This window comes from Ischnura elegans, chromosome 2 (assembly GCF_921293095.1).
Source record: "Ischnura elegans chromosome 2, ioIscEleg1.1, whole genome shotgun sequence".
In the NCBI taxonomy this organism is placed as follows: Eukaryota; Metazoa; Arthropoda; class Insecta; order Odonata; family Coenagrionidae; genus Ischnura; species Ischnura elegans.
This window is the reverse complement of record NC_060247.1, coordinates 80,419,271-80,443,059: the sequence shown is the minus strand read 5'-3', so window position 1 is coordinate 80,443,059 and position 23,789 is coordinate 80,419,271. Positions and strand designations below refer to the sequence as shown.

At 41.7% G+C, this 23,789-nt stretch overlaps 1 protein-coding gene and 1 non-coding gene across 4 annotated transcripts in view; one reads left to right on the top strand and one right to left on the bottom strand.

Annotated features, from left to right (window-relative positions):
- LOC124154048 (histone demethylase UTY-like) overlaps positions 1-23,789 on the top strand; it is a 179,498-nt gene that overhangs the window by 81,397 nt on the left and 74,312 nt on the right. The gene's annotated exons all lie outside the window — the stretch shown is intronic.
- Positions 15,459-15,547, bottom strand: Trnay-gua. Its single transcript is given in 2 exon segments — positions 15,459-15,494; positions 15,511-15,547. It is a non-coding gene; the product is annotated as a tRNA-Tyr (tRNA).

The window sequence follows — 23,789 nt, the reverse complement described above, 5'->3', positions numbered from 1 at the left end:
TCAAAATGATCCAAATGGTGTTCATATTCACGTGTTAAAATTTGGTTACTTAAAAATAACGGCAACCCGTGCCCCAAGGGCCCTAAGTACTAAGGACCCTCGATTGAGTTTTTTGGGGCCGAAAAAGCGCTATTTGTATGTAAAGCGTAAAAGTAAAGCCCTTTTGGGCCGATTTTCTGTTTGTTTTAATCTATCTCTAAGCGTTTAGGAGATATCGTCCGTCGTAATGCAATCCCCCCCTAGGGCGCCACCCCGCACCGCGGCACCGCTGAGGTATGTCCCGCACCACTTACTAGAGACTTCCCCTCAACCCCCTCCCCTCCCTCGGCAAAGACTTTGCTCCTGATGTCAAGATCTAGCCTCTGAAGGAATCTGCTTACCTTAGAAATAATTTAATTGCCATAACAATACTTCCAATCCAAGAGATCAATTTATTTTCACTCTGTCCATGATTTTAGGTACATTAACCAAAAAAAATAGATTTTCATCGTATTTCTAATTTTTCACTGACATCCTATATTTAGCAATGAAAGTGCCTTTCCGCACGTAAGGGTTGTATTGCGATGAAAAGTCACACTTAGTAATAAATTTTGAAAGCTCTCTTCCTTCAACGTGACTGCCTAAAAATCTTGAATTAGTTTCACTTTTCTCGCTGCACAATCATTTCCCACTTGATGACCCCGAATAATTTGCAAATCGTTCTTGTATGTTCATCCCATTCTCGCATGTGCACATCAAAGAATTCAATACATATTTACAAAACATTAAATAGCTTTCTCGAATTAGTGGTGACAAAATTTGGTATAGATACCTTAGTCATGTCTTTACGTTTATAGAATGCCTTCTTCGGTGGACCATATTTTCCCACACAAGACCACATACGGCATATCACGTTTTTTTCACACCTAGAAATGGATCCGTCAAAGAATGACAGGCCTACCAACTCCTCACTCATGTACCACAAGTGGTTTGAAAACCTCTTTTGTGCTGCTTTCGCTATGTCTAGGTTAACACTTTCGTAATTAACAAGTCTTCGTAGGAACTGCGGGTCATTGATGGGAGCTAATGCAACAAAAGGAGCGGAGAACCACATCTTTTCATTTCTTCTTGAATATATTGAAATCTATTCAACCAATAACTTCATTTCGTTCTCCGCTTTATTTGCGTAAGATCTTTATTTCTTCAGCCCAAGCACATTTATCCGAGAGATTAACTGCACTTTCCTCCCTGCGCGTCAAAAATCCAATGGTACCGCTCCTTGCAATGTCAAGCAAATCATCAAGTTTTGTTACGAAAGATTCTCTTCTCTTCATATCCACTGTAGTTCGCGCTCTCTTTATGCCGTTGCACGTTCATTCATTCTTTGCGTCATTTTTCTAACTTTTCAATCGCCTTATTTTCCGTATCAACAGAAATTCTAGTTTTATACTATGGATGAGACGCATTTCTCACGGTTTTTCTCGCACTAAGTCTTACAAATTTCGAACCCATTAGGTGATAGAGAAAACACATAGTACTTCTCTCACTGTTGGTAAATTTGAGCCGAGTATTTCTTCACTTTCTTTTCCTACCAGTTGAATGCCTGGATTTAGTCTTGATTACATGCCTTTCCTTGTTGTTCTATTCTTAAAATGAACGTCACGTTCATGATAAAGTATTTATTTCACTACTTTTCTCCTTACATCCTAAAAAACTTAGCACTTCCTATCCTTTGCACACTATACACAAGAACTATCTCTATCTATCCACAGTGATCTACATCTGACTGCCTCGTTTCTTCTTCCTTGAATATTTCTATTTACTGTTGGAGCCCTGGAAGCCCTGCTCATTCCCTTCATTCCTTTATTATTCATAGACACATTTCTATCACATGCTTATAATATTTTGTACATAAAAAGCACTTTGGAACAAAGCCTGCTGGAATGGTTCGCGGCCGTTTGGCGGCAAAAAATCAAGGTTTAAGGGGTCGGTACCCAGTACATAGGACGGCGTTGAAGGGTTAAAATTGACATTATAGGCTTTAACAACATTAATCATGACACAAGAGGAACAACCTATTCAATACTGTACCACTAGCATGTAAATCTTTTCATCAGGAGCAAAGTCTTTGCCGAGGGAGGGGAGGGGGTTGAGGGGAAGTCTCTAGTAAGTGGTGCGGGACATACCTCAGCGGTGCCGCGGTGCGGGGTGGCGCCCTAGGGGGGGGATTGCATTACGACGGACGATATCTCCTAAACGCTTAGAGATAGATTAAAACAAACAGAAAATCGGCCCAAAAGGGCTTTACTTTTACGCTTTACATACAAATAGCGCTTTTTCGGCCCCAAAAAACTCAATCGAGGGTCCTTAGTACTTAGGGCCCTTGGGGCACGGGTTGCCGTTATTTTAAAGTAACCAAATTTTAACACGTGAATATGAACACCATTTGGATCATTTTGAGACCAGGAAAACATAACTTTTCGCAATTCTGAAAAATAAGGGCCGGCCTAATGGCCATCTGTTCTTTTGGAAACATTGCGCAAAAAGTGATGTGACAGCAAAGTAGAAATCAGCCTTTAAATTAAATCACTTTATTTAACACTATCTTCGCAAATGACTCTTAGGATTAAACCGCGTGTTTAATGTTGAGGAGTTCAATATTTTTAACATACTTCCCTTGGGAAAGTGATGTGACGGTGAAATTGGCTACCGCCTTTAATTTTTTTCCTTAAGTTATCTCTCAATCATTCCATTTATAGTGAGGAATTGATTTATTACCTATTAACTTTCACTCGCACCACTATGTTTCCAAATGCTTCCCATATCGAAACGATATTGTACAGTTTGAATATAATCCTGAATGTTGCACAGTCTCTTTGATGAAAAAGTCTCTATATTCACGCCGAAATGGTATGGGCGGACCTCTTATCACGTGGCTTAATCCGAAAAAATAGGACCTTTGTTTTGTGAAAATCTTATTGAACGCAAATTTTCACGACCATGATTTTTTCAGACTCGAATTAGCACCTTCCAAGTCGCATGAAATCGTACGTATCGCATATTTCGGGGGGATGCAATGTTCGTGATATGACGGAAAAGATGAAAACTGCTCCAAAGTTGAAAGTGCATAGGGGAGGGGTGGGTGTACGTATGTGTGTTCGCGCATCATCTCCTCCCTCTCCCCTCGCTGGTGTCTCCGAGGCACTCCTCCATGGCGGTCTGCTCGTGGATCACGTAGCCGCGCACTCCAATTCCATCCCTCCTCCCTCCCACCCACCTCGGTAACTCACCCCTCACTCCCTCTCCAACCTCTCTTCCACCGAATGCACCCTTACTTCCCTTCTCCCCTCCCCTCTCTCTCCTATACTTCCTTTCCCCCTCTCCGCCCTCGCAGTTTCCCTCCTTACTTAAGCCCCTCTCCTCCTCTTCGCCGCCCTCTCCTCAAAAGCCCCATTCACGTTACCAGCCCCTACTCCCATTCTCTCCTATCTTCTTCTCCTTTTTACTTCCCTTCATGTCAACCCAAATAAGTGTAAGAGCTTCTGATATTGTAAAAGATATGATGATAGGAACGAGTAACTATTAGCTTTTAAAGCAAACGTGTATGGACACGGTGCTATAATTTACAGTTGTAATTAAGTGAGATCTTTTCGCTTTGGGGTCACGACTGTCGGTGCTTCACTCGAGTACTCATAAATTTTGTTGAAATCGCGATAAATACTATGCAAGAGCGGTTTTTAAGTAAAGTTAGAGTTATAAACAGTGCAGAATCTATAGAGGAAAATAATGGTGCAATTGCATTTTCTGTGCCTAGTGTCGTTATTTAGTTTTTCGCTCATTAACTTATGTTTGGTTGCAGAAAAAGTAGTTGTTTTGGAATTGTGGTAGGTGCTTCGCTCGAACACCCGGAAAAGTGGTAACTTTTTTTCATTTTAACATTTTTTGTAATCCTATCAAAATGAGTTTCTTGAGTTATCAGTTTATATAAACGCAGAATTCAGTTAGTAAAGAAACGACTCGCTAAGTTTTTCTGTGTCCTTTTTCATGATTTATATATAGTTATTTTTGTCTTCTCACTCGTGTTCACATAATATCTGCGCCGCCAGTGCGACTGCTCCTCGGCCCTCGCCGACGCGGGAGGCTTCTCCGGTTGCTCCTCTCCGCCCTCCCCGGCCAGGTGTTGCCAAGACAACAATGCGGGATTCTTTCCTTTCTTTCTTCTCTCTTCTCCTCCTCCTGTTCTTTCTAATTTTTTTCCACCATCTCCCCACCTTCTGTGCGTAACCTCCTATTTTTCTCCTCCCACTTTCCTCCAGGTAACCTGCCGCCCATCTCCCTTTTTTTCTCCTTTCAGCGTGCCCTCGGCCTCCTCTCCCATGGGTCGCGAAAGGCCCTCTTCAGCGGGTTGTGTTTGTGATGTGGGGCGGTCTCCTCTTGTGGTAGGCTCAGGTAGTCGAGAGAGTTCTGGGAAGTGCAGTTTCTCGTTCGCTTTCCGAAACGCATTGGGTTCGTAAATGTATCCAGTGGTGCTCGGGCGAAGCGTGCTTTAAATGTGTGTTTATGTGAATCGATGCAAACTCGAAAGTACTTAGCGTAGAATATGCTAATAAATGTTTTAAAACAAAATTTTATTTAATTTTTTTATAAATTTATACTTCGGTATATGTAAAAGCTTTATGCTGATTTCTTATCAATATTATTTTTACTTTTGTGAGTTCTGCGAGTGCCTAACGTAAGAACCGCTTTATATCCTTCTTTCTGTTATGCCATTGATATCCTTTTGATTAGATGATTGCTGAATCTGACCATAATTTATCCTCGCTTACTTGTTCGTCGGAATTCGCAATGCAGTTTTAAGACCATTAATCCTTAGCATAATAATAGGATAATTTTATGAGCAAACTATTTACCTATCTTTCATTGAACTACAATTCTTGAGGGAGAATTCTTGAGATGCTTTTTGTATTTAATGAACCCCTTTTCATGCATATTTACCTTTTCTTAATTTTTATTCTTAAGCTCTACTCCTGTGATTCTAGGTAGCGTCATGGTTATTGTCAGGTTTACAAATTCCGATGTTTCGCAAGCGCTCTTGCAATTATTTTCCGACTGCCAGCTGTATGCTGTACGTGCTACGTGCACGAGTGAAGATCGGTGAATTGGTTTCGTGAGCGGTGCAAGCATTTACCCAGGACACTCCCTGTCGTCTGCAGGTAGGAAGCGCGCATCCTCCTGTTACTGATGGAAGGGGGGTCCCGTCACTGCCAGGGGTTTTTCGTCTGATACTTACTTCACTGCTCCTCCCTCACCGTGTGTTTTTCCCGGCTTCGCCTCGCTTCGTCGTCCTCGGGAATTTCGTTCAGTGTGTTCGTTTTCGCGTGAAGTTTTTCAAGGACTATACCGAGAACATTGTTCCGGCTGCGTTGACTGCTCACTGGGGATTTGAAGTTACATTTCCCCCCTGTAACATTCTAAAGCTTTCCTTAGTGCCGACAGCGGGAGAGGATTACGCTATCCTCTAACTCACCTGCATTGCATCGTCTTCATGTTCATTCTGCCCATTGCATTCAATCTTTCAATTAATATTGCATGCCCAATTGTTCGGCTCTACTCTAGAAGTTTGGTCACTCCCAAATGTCTTTTCTTGTCACTCCCGAATTTATAGGGCCGATGCTTGTCTTTGCTTCAGCAAATTTTACGCGACTTTGCTATCTGTGAGGTCGACTTTACTGTGTACACATTATCTACCTCATATCATTTTAGATCACCGATATTTATCCCAATTAAATATACTCACCTACGTGCTAAAACATTTTATTGTTATTATATAAACTTTTAGTGTAAAATGCCGTGGGAAAGTTGAAATACACTTTCTTGTATCGCCATCGATTCTCTGGATCGTTGGACCCTGGAATTCTGAGTAACTATTTGTCTCTGTGAGTGTTGGCTACAGTTGCAAGTGAAACATAGTGTCCTTAGATTCGAACCATATACAATTTGAATTACAGCTAGTATACCTGTAATTTTAGTAGGACTCTACCGAAGAAGCCACTTGTAATCGTGCTTTTGTTGTCAGCTTTCTTGCGGGAAAGAAAACAAACTCATATGTCGGTAGCAATTTGTATTTATAGTCGGGCGATGAATTGATAAATATAAAGCTCTCATTGTTAGAAATGTTTACCTATATATATTGAATGAGGCAATCGTCTTAGAGTTAATTCATAAATATTCTCTCCCTTACCATACCGCTTCATCAACCTCAATGGTCTATTATCTGCCACTCACCGTTAATAGTGTAGTGTGTCAGCTCATAGCTGGTATAAATAAATGGGAATGCATTCCCGAGGAAGAATGCTGTCACGAACGGGAAAAATGACAGTGATTAGTTTATGTTTTGAATATTTTGATTCACTAGCAAATCCAACAATGATTTCTATTACAAATTGGAAGTCAGTACGTGATATAAGGGCTTGCTGGAGAGTTGCCCAATAGCCGAGTTAGATAAATCCGTGGATGGTAATTAGTCGTGTCCTTGGCGTTTAATTAAATTTATTTTTCCGTATTGAATCTTATATACTTATCCACATTGAAAGTATTTACCTTTCATTTGCCAAGCGGTAGTTACCCTTGTAGCTCGTGATATGTATTACATTCCCACTCCTTAAAGATCTTCCAGAAACTGAAGTGCCCTAGACTCAGTGAGCGGGTCTTAGAAATTCGTGGCATTCAAAATAATTTTCCCTCTAGGCTTGCCCTCTTTTCCCTACTCCAGGGAGAATATTTTTTGTTAGCGGGAAGCATTCGTTTTTGGGACAAGTAACGCACAGATGTCTTCTTCACCTGTCGACGTCGAATGCATTCTGCCGATGTCTTTTACAATGCAAGTGGCGACGCCTTATATCCCCACACCCTCTACCTCTTGGGGTCCCCCAGGCTTGTGGGCCCGTGTCTAATGTGTAGTGTATTTTGTGCCGCTTCGAATATTTTTTGAGTGATTTTTATTGTCCCTGTCGTAAATATTCGCTCTAACTCGGTTCCGCGGGAAGGGTCTTTCGTGGTAACTCTTGAATGTGGGGACATTGCAAGCGTGCCCCAGCCTCTGGAGCGCACCCTGCGTCGTCGTCCGCTTAAAATTTCTTGGAATCGGTGGGGCGTTTTTGTTGAAATTTTTTGGTAGTGTTAGCGTATATGGTGTCCGTTTGGGAAGTGCTCATGCACTAAATCACCACGTTCTTGTCGTACATTAGCTTAAGAAAACTTAGGTTTATATTTTGTCTATTTGAGTCATGGTCATGATATGGCGAATTCATCCAAATATTTTGCCATGCGATACGATCAAAAGGTTTATGGTTGACCGTAATCAGTGAATCGAGACCATTTTTCTCTCCTTATTTATCTTGTGAAACTGTATTTATGACTCTTTTAAGTGGCCATTTACCCTCACAATTGATACTCGTATGCTTTCGGCATTGGAAAGTGATTTTTGTAACTAAATCTGTTGAGCAAGCAGAAATTTATCATGGCATTTATAATTTTTCAGTAAATACAATAGTAACCCACGCTCCTGACAAGTTTTAGTGTGCGTAAGATTATTCTAATCATATATTTAAGAAAACTACTGGATATTTGGAAATAGAACTTATTTTCTATTCATTCACTTTCTTCATTCTATACATCTTTTTCTCTTTTACATATTTTGAGATTATTGGGGGCAATAGTAAGCCTTTTCATTTGTGTTCTTGAAAGATACTGACGAAAAACCGTCAGTTGTCACTATGCAGTCAGAATTGTCAACAGTCGCTGCCAGGTTTGCAGGAGCCTTCATCCACGATTTCTGAAGCGAGATATGTTTCAAGGGCGTTTCTAGAAAAATCCCTAGCCCTCCCTCGTGTTGGACCCATCCCTGAGACGAAGATGGGTTGTTTACTCTTCTACTTTTTCTCCTGAGGATTTTCGGTGCCAGAACCCCGGTGACGACTCATAGCTTTGAGCGACGCTTTCTTCTCATCGTCTAATGCCGAGTTCGGGGACGAGCTGTGGAGAACTTCTCCGGAAGAAGTGTCACGCGCCAGAAATTCGTTCCGCAACCGCGTCGCCTTTCCATTCGTCCTAAGACAGTCGTCGCGTCAACACCCACGATTGGAGGCCCACAGCCCCCGATACGACAGGGGTTCCGCATTGGAACCGATCTATTTCTCGCCTGCGGGAACCGTTTTCTTAACCACTGTCAGTTGGTCGGTCATAAATCACCGTTGGGCGCTCATTAGCCCCGAAGGGTCTTGTTTATTGCGTAAAACTCGCGCGTTTTCACCTCGTGGCATGTGCCTGTTGTGAGTGGCGTAACAATATAACAGTACCCACTCGTATACATTCTCTCTTCAGTGCCTCCATATTTTCTCGTTTCGTGCTGTGTAGATTGCAGAGCGTTCCTTTTTGAAGGTTTTATCGCATGTACATCAAAACCCTTCTCATTTTTTTCGTTTCCGGGAGAGGGTAAGGTATAAAGGGTCTATTCCGACCCTGGGTAACAACGAACTTTGCGACAATGCAATTGGTTCTTCGATTCCTTTCTACCCATGCGAGCCCCTCGTTTTTTGTGTTATTTTCCAGCCTACCCTCTGTCCTGTGATCGGCTTGGTCTGTGGGTAGGGGAGGGTTTTCTTTCGTAGGGGCTGCTGCTGGAAGCGTGAGGGAAAATCTTTTTCCCCCCCTGACAGTAAATGGGCCGACCCAAAGGCGTCCCTCGTATCTAGTCTAGGGTAGGCTTGTTCTATGAGTGCGGCTGAGGTTCAAGGTCGGGCGCAGTGTGGCCAACGCTTGGAATGTTTCGTTAAGTGTTGTGGGGTGTACCAAAATGGGTAGGCGTTTTGACAGCATCTCCCCCCTGGTTGTAATGGAAAGGATTTTGAACAACTAGGTAATCGGTTGGTGTTGTGTAGGTCGGTGTCTATTCTGCGTCTTGGAAATGGGTGAAAGGCACTCTTCTCTATTATTTTGTCACTATTTTTTGTCAAAACCTTTTTGATAGTGGTGTGATGTCAGTCTGCGTATAAAAAGGGTGTATCACTCTGCTCTACTGATCACTTTTCTTGGCGAATTACTTGTTTTAAACGAATGTTGTCATGATGAAATTTTCGGGGCATACAGTGCAGATCTTTTTTGATGTGTGCCTGTATCGTAAATATAAAACATTCTTCTTTATTTTCGCGGGTGTAAAATTGTTACATAGATAGATAAAGGAGATTGTTGAAAATGATTTAATCTATTTCCTCTGAATATTTTAAGATCATAGCCTAAGTTTTGAAAGAGTAATAAGCCACGTATATATACAAAACACGTTCGGTCGAGCGGGAGTGATGCGTTCTTCGAAGCGAATATTTAGTCGACTTACTTTATTTTCTTAGTTTTATGTTACTTGTGAATTTTTCCGTTGTCGTCTTTAGAATGCTCATTATTGATTTTTTAGAATGCACGTCTGCTGGCATCTAGCTGAAAACTCTTCTAGCGTTTCTTTCCTTCTCTTCTCTCCCGCACTGGAGTAGCGGCTATGCCGGAGAATGAATCTTTTTCCCAAGTGAAGGAAGTGTTTCCTCGTGATGGGATTGAGTAAGGTCACGTTCCCTCAAGGTTATGCGAATTTAATGTCCCCCATTTGAAAACTACGCAATCGTCCGCTTTTTTGTGGCAGCTCTTGCGCTGAAGCCGCCGTGGAGTGTTCCCCATTGTGGAATTGGGCGGCGTATAGTGATGCCTCTGTGGGATACGTTCATTGCTATAGTCCTCCGGGAACGTCATCACCTTTTTGTCACATCGCTCAACCCTGGCGATGTCGTAACCTTGACGTAACATTGGGTCCGAAACAACCCCATCTGTTGGGGTATAAAATTTCTGTGATGCAGCGTGTGTGGTATGCTTTGGGACGCTCAGACTATGGCTTCCCGACATGCAGCTGACGTTGCTGGCCTTCTCGTGTTCTCTCGTTTGTTTTCATCCTTATTTATTTTGTGCGCGTCTCCCGTCTGAGGAATTCCTGACATGATGGACGCGGTTAGTGCTACGGTAAATGGATTCTGATTAATCACAGAGCATTATCGTCTAGCGTTCATGTAACACATTCGTTCTTTGTCCACGTGGAAACGGTTTCACAATTAATGAAGAAAATCAACCGAGTGTATGATTATTATTCATATTATCTGCCAAGTACAAGCGTAGAAATTTATGGCTCGGGTGTTTACGTTCTGGGCAGACTGGGGTAGTAAAGATTTTTTTAGAACACTCTTGTGTTCTTATAATAATAACCATAAATGTTATTGTTAATTTTATTGATGTATCGCAGTGTTAACAGCCTATGTCTGCAATATTTTACTTAGAGTACCAATAATCTCGGATTTCGAATGATCAATACGTTCGAAACTGAATTAATTTTTAGCTGTAGCAGATTTTTTGCTCGAGTTCATTGCTGATACACCCTCGGCATAAGGCCGTGTTTTTTTGCAACAGAATATGTTGGACTGCCGGGAGTAACGAAGTCGCTTAAATGTCTCTCAGATATTGAGTCTAGGTCGTATTTGCATTCGTAATTAAGATAATGGCGCATGCTTAAATAAAAATGGCGGGAAATTCCCTTGTAATTGAGTCCATGCACGAGTTAATAAGAATTGAAGACTCAGGCTCTCTATAGAAGTAAATGTTACGTCTGAAGTGATATTAATATAAAATTAAGAAAAATCCATCGGGAACTCCAGTGCGGTTGTGAATCGGTGTGTTGAACTCAGATCTTTTCAATGTGGATCAAATCCACAAGCACAGGATTTAGATCGTATTTAAGTATTCGTTCCTCAATTGGCTTCGCTGATGGGATTGAAGCCGCGTTTCCGCCAGCTATTGATAGTAGTATTACCATATTATTCTGGTGGCATATGCATCGTATTTGGTTTAGCGGACTATTTTCCTCGGACGAAACATTGCTTGACTCTACGGCTTGATAAACCGGAATGCTTTGTGAAGCCACAGATCGGTGCAAGTGAAAGTAAACAATTTTATTTTGCTCATCTACATCTACATCTACAAATTACCCTGCGAGCCACCTCTTTGGCAGGGGGTGATCAATCACCAGCATGCAGCATGCATTTGGACTCCCACATGCACACCACACCGTCCAAAGAACGTCCCGTATAATAACAAACTATACTACTATATGCTGTTATAAATAGAATATAGAATAGAAATTCAGAAACATGCAGTAAGTTTTACATAGGTTAGTAGGCTACACTACAAGTCATGCAATCTATTTACGCGTTCTATTGCTGCCGTTATAATCTCTTATTGATCGTGGAAAAAATGACATTCGGAATCTGTCTGTTCTGCAATCTATCTCTCTTATTTTATTTATATGATCTGATCTTCCGTAGTACGTTGGCGTCCGCAAGATATGGTTAACTTCGTCAGAAAAGACACTGCTCTTGAATTTATCTAAAAGGTTTAGTCTATTTTTCAATCTACGGTCCGACAGAGATTCCCATCCAAGTTTATCTAAGAGGTCAGTTACACTAACAAGACTATCGTAACGACCTTTCACATACCTGGCAGCTCTTCTTTGCACGCGTTCTAACTCTGTTATTAAGCCTTTTTCATGAGGGTCCCAAACACTGGCAGCGTATTCCAAATGTGGTCTAACGAGGGAAAAGTAGCTAATTTCTCTCACTTTGTCGTCGCACTTTCCTAATATTCTTTTAACAAAACCCATTTTACGATTAGCTTGACCGGTTATTTCTCGAATATGTTTATTCCACGATAGATCATTATTGAGTCTAACCCCTAGATATTTCACAGATTCAACTGCCTTTAACTGCGTGCCCCGAATGACATAGTTACGCTGTAGGGAGTTATTCTTCTTCCAGAAATTCATTACGACGCATTTTTCCAAATTTAATTCTAACTGCCAAGCAACGCACCAAGCTTGGATAGCAGCAAGGTCATTCGTTAGTTCATCTATATCTTTGCTGGAACGAATTTCTCTGTAAACTACAGCGTCGTCTGCAAATAATCGTAACTTACTCTGCACTACTTCGCCAATGTCGTTTATATAAAGAAGGAATAGGAGTGGGCCAATGACACTACCCTGAGGAACGCCAGAAGTGACTCTAACCTCATTGGAGACTGCACCGTCTAATACTACTCTTTGGACGCGGTCGCTCAAAAATTCTCTAATCCAGGAAATGACATCTTCGTCTAGACCATAAGATTTCAGTTTTATTATTAACTTTCCGTGGGGTACTTTATCAAATGCCTTTTTGAAATCAAGAAAAATCGCGTCTACTGGAATGTTGTCTTCCCCGGAGACTAAAATATCGTGGGCGAAAAGCGCTAACTGAGTTTCGCACGATCTGCTTTTCCTGAATCCATGTTGATTTCCCATTAATAAGTTTTGCGCGTCTAGGTGTTTCATTACCGAGCTGACTACGATGTGTTCAAGGACTTTGCAAGAGATGGACGTTAAAGATATCGGCCTGTAATTAGATGGCTGTTCCTTGTCTCCACTTTTAAATATAGGCGTTACATTAGCGATTGCTCAGTGCCGGCGCGGCGGATGCCGGAATCTAGACTGTGCACATACTTTCGCTTAGCTTTTTATTCGTGTCCTCCCTCCGCGCGGCTCGCAAGTGAATTCTCGGTACTGGCGTACCCAAAGGCAACTTCTTTTCTTCTTGCTTCACCTTCCATGCGGCAGGTCTTTACACGGCCCCCAGAAGGGATGGAGTCGTGACCGATCATTTTAATCGATGCAATCCGTGTTGTCGCTGTGTGCTAGGCTCCGTTACAATGCTCGTAAGCCGTAAAGAGAGTGTAAGGTATTTATCTGAGGACGATTTTGTAATCGTAACTTTTCGGATTATAAAATACCAAGCAGTTGGAGATCAGATTTTAGATTTCTTTTTTTAGTTGGAGATCTGATTTTAGATAGAAGACCTTAAGATTTCTGCTACCTTGTCAGATGCTTCCCTTTTGCCTTTGTATTTCTGCAGATGCCATAGTTACAAATGAAAACTTCTCATATGTTTTTCATTTTACTTTAAGATTTTGAATTTACTTTTCTTAAGTACAGAAGGGAAAGACATTGATATTTTCCTTTCTATACATCATAAAGGGGTTCCATCATGACACTCACTATTGCATTTCCTTTTTCTATTTATCTGCCTGTTTATCGGTGTAGCATCAGTCAATTATATTAACATGAAAGTTTGATGACTTTGTATGGAGAAAAAATATATTAAAATAGTTACATACGTGAATAAAATATATCGAACTTCCACCATATAATGGCTGAATCCGTTGAACTTAAAATAGTTACATTTTGAAAGTACCAATGTCAACAAGTTAATTGACGTTCGGCATTACTTTCCCTACCAACGAGGATCTTTTTTATCCGGTAATTGGCCTTTACAGTTTTCCTAGACGTTACGAACGGTTAGTATAGTATTTCGCCTTTGTTATTTAATTTTCCCATCGGTAGGTCTACATGTACATACCAGCCCGTAAGCCGCCTCAATAGGCGTGTGGCAGGAAGTGTTTGGACACAAGCCGCTTACACAAGGAGATGCTTTTACTAAATTACGCCTAGCATTTATTTAAGTCCGTAATCGTGGGGGGGGGGGGACGAATTCCGATACCTATCGGTTCGGCAAAATATATCTCTTAATTTATCGTTTCTGTCAGACTTGGAAATGTGAAAAGATCATTCAAGGGCCAGTGAAGGAATATATGAAGGGCTTCATTAATTTGCCTTGAAGCCTCACGTGGGGCATAGGTGTATGCTAGGTGTTGCTTCTTCGTCCTGAGAAATGTGTTCCAGCCCCGGATACGGTCGGAGAGGACGTCTGGGCGGCACCGGATGTGAATTGGGCAGCTTGAGCAAGGAGAGGAAGAGCCCACGCGAAGAAATTCAGTCTCGTGCGCAGTTGGTGCAGGTGTTCTTCATTTCTCACCCGCCGACCTCACTCAAGGGAGTTGAGGGCCTTCGGAGAGTCTGGGAAACGCGTGTTGGGTTCCCCCTTAAGTGCTCGAGGGCTTCTCGTGCACTTTTTTTTCCCTCTGAGCAATGGCTCTCCCCAGTTTCAGGATGTAAATGACGAGCTTGACCACGTGTTTGTGTGTGTGCCACTAAAAAATTTTGTCGTCCTCATAAATTACGCATTTCGGAAGTCCCGACTTCCGCCCTATATCGGTTCTGTGCTTCTCCGACTGGTTCCATTACGATGCCGTTTTAATGTGGTTCTGACCCTCCGTGGCATTCGAATTTCGTGGGCACGTGTTGATGGTGAGGGAGCAGCCATCAGCTCGGAAACATATTATGCATAATCTCCCGCATTACATTAAGAATTACTCGATGCCGTCTTCGAAATAGGGCTTAAAGGTTCTCCTAAGGATCGCACTTCCACTTATGGAAGAGTCTGGCCTTAGGCCGCTCGAAGCTGAGATAAGTAGTTCAAAGGCTTCGCAGCTGTTTGAGAGCCCATGAGCGTATTCATCCAATTCCTCTCCACGCCGGCCGTGACATTTTCTTGTGGACTTACTTAGCTTTCTTGCATCGTATGTTCAAAAATGCATAAGGAGACTGCTCAATGTCTCGAAAGCCGAGTAATTCTTTTTTGGGTAGCAGGCGGGAGGCAGCAGTCCATCAGTACTGTTAAGAAAATTAACCCCAAGAAAGTGTTCAACTTTTCATCCGGTCACTCCATCGGATTGTTTTGAGAATGGTGACTTCAACGTGCTATTTTCATCCTGGTTTCTGATGCATACGAATCAAATGGTGCGCCTCTTCATTTTTTGATCTTGGTAGGTTTTATGTGAAATTAATGCTCATCTCAGTTTTCTTTGTGTGAAGAATATCCCAAGGAGGATAGGTGTAGTGTGCAATTTGCTTTGATATCAATGATGTTGTGTCTTGTTTAAAATATCTGCGAACTATTCTGAGTTATATAATATATACTTACTTACAATTAGATTTCTTCTAGCAACGATTTTTTTTGTTTTAATTTTAAGTTTTTGTTACTTACCGTCTGTAAGCTTACCTACCAGCATCCGAATTACTTCTCAATTGTTATTTTCCGTGGAATAATTCCTCCATAAAAATAGTATAGGTGGAATTATTAGTACACGGTTGCGAGAAGTAGGTGCTCGAAGATGTGATAGTTGCCGATTTATAATTTCGCACGGATTTACATATTTAGTTCCCTTAGTCCATTTTATCTAAGTAAATTTTGTGTGCCGTTGAAGTATATCCGCGGAAATTTCTCGTGCTTAGCTTGTTAGTTGAGAAGATGAGGAGCCTTAAATGTCGAGGAAGCGAGTATTGCGTTTGGTAATTGTAGTTTTAAATTAGTAAACGGGAAAAAAAGTTATTGTTAGCCGCTAGTAAAAGTAACCGTCGATCATAAAATGTTATATTCGTTGTTGCAATTCCAGATGAGAAAAAAATTTCCTTCGGGCCGGATTTGAACCAGCGACCTATGGATATCCATATCTTTCCTTCTACAGTCCACCGCTCTACCAACTGAGCTACCGAAGGAGATGTGAAAGTGAAGCGTTCCTCGATCTTATATAGGAATTGGGACATGAAAAAATAACATTTTCTAGCGAGTAAAACACTGCAGTAGTCAGTACTAGTGAACCTTTGTTTATTATGCTATCTTCCCCCGATTTTTGATTTCGCGGCACTTAATTTCCCATCGCAACATGCCATCGGTCTAACCTCTTGGCAATCGTGCTCAAGAGTTGCCACATCCACGCGACCCGCAGTTGAAGTAGGCTAGCGAGCCGCCAGCGTGCATATGCACATGCAACGAGGGATAAGGTGGGAGGGGTGGGGGGAAGTATTGTACGCTACGTGCCCCCTCCTCTGCGGGTGGCTTGCTTCATACCCCCTCTCTCTCTCTCTCCAACCTCCCCTCTCTGCCTATGAGCTCTCCTCCTTTCGTCTTGCTCCACGCGAGGAAGTGGGTCAGTGTGGCAACTCCTACTGCCCCTCCTCCTCCTACTCCACCAAGACCCTCTTGCCTGTTATAAATAGCGAGCGCACACTCCGTGGGAATGACGAGTTGGGATGGGATGGGGTGGCGTGGAGTGGAGGAGGAAGGCGTCTTCTTTTGCCCGCCAGCCTCGTCCTCCGGCTTCGCGAAAGGGAGAACGTCCTTGGTGAATTGGTGTGCGGAGACCCCATTTGGGGAGCGTCCACTCAGGTCCCCTGTCGTCCTCTGTGCCTAGAGGTCCTGGACATTCTGTTGTTGTTTTCGTCCCTATCGGGGAACTTGTTTACTTTTTTGTAACATGCGGCATTAATGAGCGTGAAGAGGTTGGATGTGTTGTATTCCCGGAAGGTTCCTCTCAATCCATTCTTGAGGTCAACCGGGTCAGCAGTTTTACTCTTGAAATTTCAGTGGTTAACTCGGGCAACATCTTCCTATACTGTAGAATTTAAAATTGTGTTATTAGTTGGAAATATCGTGTGAGATGACCGTGGGATCAGTGGTTCAAAAAATCTTGAATATATATTTTGAAAATTACGTATTATTTCTTTGACTGTGATTTTCAGCGGATATTCTGAGAGTATTACTTCTCCATATTCTACTGCTGTTTTCATCCTATTAGATCTATGAGGATTCAGATGCTCTTTCCACGTTCGAACATATCGAGTAGTTAGAAGAAAACTGTTTTCAGAAGCGTAGAATCATTATCAAAAAAATTAGTACCAATAATCATATGAAATGAGATAAGGCCAGCAAGCTACCAATGACGCAATTTAACTCGTGAATGGGGCTAGTTAAATGTCGCTGGAGTAAAATATGCAAAAAATTCCTAATTAAAGGTGTCGTGAATTGGCTTTGGTAGCTGCCATGCTGCTCATTTACTATATTAGAACCATCTTCTATTCTATCAGTAATCGGCACATTCTATAGCGAACACAGCCACTGTATCTGAGCAATGGCCGGAAATAAAGAACCTTTTTTGTTACATGATGCAATTAGAGGCCCCTTATTTCGGGCCTTCAGGTCTCATCGTTACCATCAGTCGAGTAATGTTATAATTAACGAGCGATGGAAATTTCATTGGATGCCCAATTAGTTAAAAAAGAAAGAGATGAATGCGAAATGCTGGCGCCTCAGATCGTATTGGTGTTCCAAGCTATTACTCTATCTGAGATCAGGCGTCTCTGTATTTTCTGCGTTAGAGAAATAGTTTTTGAAAAGGGTTCAAATTTTTCTCCTCGGTGCTCCATATTTGCTCTATCGGAGCAATGGTTTTTTGGATTTTTATTCATTTTTTATTTATTTCCATTACCCCATAAACAGCTTATTTACGGTCCCACGAGAATGGGGGGCACTTTTCTCCTCGATGCCCAAAATATCTCAATGATCATGTAAACGTTCCCTTTCGTGTAATCCACTCATGCTCAAGTTGCGCAATTTAGTCAAAATTACCGCATGGCATGCCATGCTGACTGCTGAAAATGCTGTATTTGGGTCCGCATGCGAGGAAGAGAGGTTTTCTTTCTTTTACGTAATTAGGATTTTTACTCTTTTCCAACTAGCAAGTTTTAAACGATGTTAATTGGCCTGTCTTGGTGTGTTTTTACCTCGGCAATGCTATCTTTTATCTCTGCGCATGCATGTGCGAAAAATTGAGGTTATCGATCGTGGAGTAATTCCCTCGCGAAATGGTGTTTCTGTGCGCCAGTTGCCTTGCTCTTGTCTGTCCTCGGTGTGGTTGCGTGGAGACGGTAGTCGAACAAGGTTGCCTCGTCTGTAATTGGCGCGAAGGGACTCGGGCTCCCTGCGCCTCTCGTGTCTCTAGTGTTTTGCCTTTAACGGGCCTCCGTACACCCGGCAGCAGCGCGGCCTGCGTTAATTGAAGGGGTTGCTTCGAAGGCTTCCTCTCATGCGCGGTTTCGAAATGAAAATTTTGTGTCGGCGACAGCCGAAGGATCCGTTCGCCGTCATTACGAAGTCTCCATTCACTCCCGCTGTGTGTCTCATTTTGCTCCAGCCATGTGAAATTTTGACGACGAGATGTCGTTTCAGTGAAAATGTGATGCAGAGAAATCGAGCATATTTTTCAATGATGTTCCCCATCAGAAAATCGCACGCCGTAGCGAAAATAATGTCACATAAGTAGTGTTGTAGAGTTCCTGTTACTTCTGGTAAAAAAAACAGAATCTGAATTGCGCTGAAAATACATGATAATAGTTTAAACGATGTAATACACTTCATTACGCCCATTATTGTGTATATTCCGGCCGCAATTTATAAATAATATTATTATTATCTTATTGAATTTATATTTCATGCCTATATGAATCTCTAGTACGAGAAATTAGCTATGTGATTATCCAATTGCTCCCGTACTTGATTTTCCGGATATGGAACGATCCCAATCCATACAGATGATTATTAAGTTACTCCATTGCACCTTTCCAAGTCAGTTTCACGTTCTTTAATTGAAAAATATAAATTTATTGTCTTCGAAATCTCAACAGAATATTTTGATTTTTTTTGTCTTCAAAGTCCGCCAAATTTTCTACTGCCGAAGGTTATTAAAAAAGCTTTTAGTCGTGATATCAGGTTGAAATAAAACGAATTTCTATAAATACTCTGGTCAGTTTATTAAAATGTACTTGATGCTATCGCAATTCTTTAACATGAAACTAAATAATGCTACAGGTGCGCTGTTGAGTTTTTATATGCCCAGTTAAACTTACTTCTGACCTTTATTCCTTTAAATTTTTAGTTAAGAAGTTCAGTGTTGATAATTTTCCATCTTTTGTTAGGCAAGACAGGCTGTGGTTGAAATAATTTTGATCGAGAGTGGATAACTACTGCTAATTACATCTATGTCGAAGTCGAAGTATTGCTCTCTTTGTCTACGCCCAGGAAAATATTTATCCATCGATGACGTCTCTTTCGTGGATTAGTTTGATGAAATAGAAAGTTAAGTGGTTACAATGCAACACGTTATTGATACTCTTATTTAAAAGCAATACTCCGCGTCGATGGTTCTGGTTATTCGAATGATTTGTTGTCATTTATATATAATACCTTGTGAACTTTTTCCAGTAAATATAACGTGTTTTTTCATCAAAATATTGTCACTCCTTGTAAGATTCCTCGAACTTTTCGTGCTTGGTAATAAGTTCGGTTTCATCTTCTTAATTCCTCGCGTGTACTCACATCGTCCATCAGTAAAAGTAGAGTATTCCCAAACGTGGCTCCAAGCGCAACAGAAGTGGAAAACACGCGCTAGTCGTGTCTATTCTGGGAAGTGAAACAGGTCACGCCAAGCGCAAGGACGTGACGGATAGTAGTCTCATGCGGGGCCTGTCTTTTTTTTAGCTGCTCAGCTGTTCGCCTTGATAATATCTGGATGCATCTTATGATCCTACACTTAAATGTTTATAGCGTAATTTTTTATATATTAAATCATGATCACCGACAATTTCGGTCGTTGCATAATCTTTTTCGACTATGAAATGGTTCATTGTTTAAATCTTACCTCCGATTTGTGTGTCATAAATCCATAAGGCTATGCATATTTGTGTATAATATTTTGGTGTCTGCGAACATTTTGTTCAATTATGGATCACCAATTTTCGCTTCATGAAAAACCAAGATTCTTTCTTTTCGTGTAAAATCAGTACTCCCTTAAATAACGACCTGTAAAGGGTATATTATGTTAATTAGACAATTAAGCTGCATTCTTGAGATATTGAAAATGAGACAATATTTGGAATTTACCACAAGAAAAATGTGATGTTAAAGTATCATACATTTTCTCGAATGTTTCCTCTTGGCTTTTGATTGTTATTAATTACACATATATAAGGGATTATGGATGTTTTAGTTGGTCTGAAATATCTGTTCATTTCCGTGTGAATAATGTCATGCCACCAAGTGCACTGGGGGTGGCAGGAAAAAAAAACTTGGGGAATAATCTGCGAGTTTATTATGTCCACCCAGAAACAAAAAAAAACATTTGTAACGAACTTTAACCCTAGCCATTTCAATTCGTGAGCCGTGCACCGGAAGTCACGTACGATAATCACATTGTCCAACCTCTTTGTACCGTTTGAAAATCTAATTTTTACGTCCGGCGCACCGCGGAAGCTTATATGATTAATATGCACGGGGTCCCGACACGACATAGGGATGTGTGCTGTGGGGTATCGCGTGCGTTTGCAAGGAGGGGACGAAGGGGCGGGTGCGCGCAACAGCGTCTCCACCCCTTCGGTTTATTCCCTCGAAGAATCTATCTGGGCGAGACGATCCGTTCGCGCGCTCTCGGATCCGACTCCGGAGAACGGATCTCTTCGATTAGGGGGGAGGGTGAAAGAAGTGTTGCGGTGCGCGTATACGCTGGCGAGGGCGAAAGAGAGTAATGAAGGGATAGAGATGGGGCGAGGAAGGAGGAAGAGAAGCGGCGTATCCCGAAATAGATGGGGGTGTGTGTATGTGTTTCAACGTGTGTTTGTATTCTGGGAGGGGGTAGCGCATGTGGGGGAGGCTAGTGCATGATGGAGGCGAGAGGGAGAGAGATATGGGAGTTGGGTGTTGGTTTTTGCCGGGAGGGTGGGTTGACTAGGCGGGTGCGCGCGCATCTCCGCGGTCGAGCCTCCTACGGCGGCGCTGTGTGCTTTCGCCGGTCGCCGCGAGGGGCGGGACGGCGGCCGAGAGCGCCATTCGGTCTCCGCGGGTAGGGGTAGTATAGTGGGGAGTGGTGGGATGGGATTTTATACGAGGGTAAGGAACCTTGCTAGCGCGCGGGCGGGGTAGGAATAAAAGGGGGGGTTTTCGCATTGGGAAAGGGGGGTTTGGCGGCTGTGCAGTCTGTGCTTTCGTCACGGTTGTCGTAGGTCGCGGAATCCTCTCGGTGAATATCTCTTCGGCTTATAATTGCGAGCCGCGGAAGCTGGGGGGACAGTGATGCCAACTCCTCTATTTCGTACTTCTCCTCAAGGCTTTGAACCTTTTTCGGGCGTGTCGCTTATTGCTTTCTATATTTATCGTAAACTCGACCTAAGTGAGGGCGTTCACTCTCTTTATCGCGGAGTGAACGATCGGAAGTTGATGTCTATGGGTGGTTTTATCTTCCCTTGAGATCGTCGTGGGTATCCGTTTTCGTGGGAAAGAATGCGTTGGAAGCCGTTAACGTGTTGTCTTCATTGCCTGTTTACTAACCGTTCGTTGCATTGGAGGGAACGGATTGGGAAAACATTGTTCGGAATGAACTCTACGTTCGTTTGCTATCGAGATAGAGTTATTTATATTTGATTATCCGTGTGAGGCATGCACTTCTTTGGGTTTGCTAATTTCATTGAATGCGTCCACACACTGTGGTCGCAAGAAGTACATTCTGTTTTGTAGGCTTGTTGTTTTGATAAATGTGCTTATTTGAGGTTTATATTTATGACTCTTGAGGGAGTTCTTTCAATTGAGACGAGTGGGATGGACGAAGCATTCTTTTTCAAAGGCTTTCATAATCGCTGTGGGGTCGAAGCCATGCTTCCAGTTACAGATATATAAGCATTATTCGTGGCAGTGTATTGGAACATGCTGGGGTGTAATCGGGTAAGGTTGTTTTCTGTTTGGATTTGTATTCTCCCTCGTTCGTACGGTGGTTTATGGACACTTTTACGCACAACGTACTACGTATTAGTTTTTATGGTTATCCGTTCGTCGTTTGTAATCAATTAGCAGTGCAATAAGAAAAAATTGCACTTCTTTATGATCCTCGCAATAGTTTTATTCCTAACGTTCTGAGTTTCGTCACAATGACATCTTTAGGTATCAATATCCAATGAAACTCGTGTCAATACGTTACCACGCACACATTATGTCTCGGAACTCGCCTTGTTAGACATAAATCGATATAGTGGGCCTTTCTTTTCAATATAGATAATGATAATTAGCTTTTTTCACGCGTAATTAATCGCAATTTCTCTTGGGATACATGTTTAAGTGTTACTGTTCTCTAGTTATAACTTCTTTCGTCACTGAACTGTCCTTGTGGTATCCTTAGAATTCCTGTAAATTTAGGTCATACTCACGCGAAATGATAGTCGTGCCACAGTCCATTAGCATGTTTTCCGCTGGGTCCTCGGTTGACTAAGTAGCAAACGGCTGCAAGTCGTCTCGCAAGGCGAACGGTGTTACCAAGTTTTTAGGGCTTGCGCTAATGAATTTAGCACAGAGGTTGTAAAATGAGTGACCTGAAATTGGAGGGACGCGGCACCTTCTTCCTTATGACCACCGCGAATTTTTCCTCATCTCCGTTGACGGTCACCGAAATAATTGGTCCATATATGATTTTAGAGGTCTCTAACCTGTTCGCCGAGTCACAGTGGCCCATTCGTAATCGCCAGTGCGTTACATTTACATCCGCTTTGTGTCCCAATGAGGTGAAAATTTAAGAAAGCTCCCCTGGGAAGGCCAAGGGATAGGTAATTAGAGCAGATTAAGGGGGACATTAGGATCTAATGAAGGTGGATTAAAAACATACCATTAGACCTAACCATGTCACTTAGCGGTGTTCTTCCTCTTTTAATCGAATTTCAGTTTCAACTGTGTTTTGATTTGTATTTAAATTTAGTTATTATTAAAGGTCATGTTTGCTTGGATTATTTATCAAAACCAATTTATACACGAACAGATTTTCATTTTAAAAATTCAGTCTCTAAATGGAGATGACTTATTATTTGACATGTTAGTAGAATCTTGCGAAATATATCGAAGAATTGAACTATCAGAAGATGAAATTTATTTAATTCATTTTTGTTTCCTACGCTTTAAAATAGGAGGGGTAACATATCCCATTTAAACCGTAATTTTACCTTCTTCATTTGTCAAATTTATCAAGTCCTTAATTTATTTTCTTTCACTGTTCATGGACCAGAAATAAGCATTGAATTTGACTGATTGCATTGAAGCCATAGGTTGGAGGCTGCCTCGGTGGTGCTAAAAAATTCATTTAGATTCTGGCTGTACGTTTAGCTGTTGCATCCACCCAAGAGAAGACCATCTTAAATTTCATACACTTTTATTCGATTAACCCGACCGTATGCGGTGTTCGAAATCCGTTTCAGAGTTTACTTCGGTTGGTTTCAAATGAAACAAGTGTGGAAAATTTCAATATGTATATTAGATCATTTAAATATTCACTCTCGCCAAATGATCCACGCAAGTCCTAATGGTGTGATTTGATACTATCCAATATTCCTTTTTCAGCCAATCCGGTTCATTGTCTAGTGAAAGTGGAATTTGGCACGCATTAATCTCCCTCACGTTCATTCCCGAATAAATTTAATTAAAATAACATTTTATAAAATATGCCGCTTAATGTGCTGGATGTTTTATTTTCGCTCATTGTCGATGGATAATATTATTAGAGTTATTTCTTGTGCTTTAATTGAAGTGCTCTAATGGTTAATAACTGGTATTGTGATTTCATGGTTTTCGCCGCCCTTGACTCCGCTGTTCTGACCTCATTACCGCGCCCTTGAACTCCGAGCGTAGGTCTACGAGTTGCATGGAGGAAAGCGATTGTCGCGTCGGGTAATACATCGACTGGGATAAAATTAGATTGCCGACTGGTTTTATTTTTATCGGCGTTAACTTCAAACGAGGTATGAGGATGCGCTTAGATTGCTTAAGCGTTTCTCTGTTAAGTTATCGTTGCCGATGCTTCTTTATTCCGATAAGAAAGCTGTGACCTTCAACAACTAGAGAAAAGGTGCAATTTATGACTTAATTCTATGAAAATCT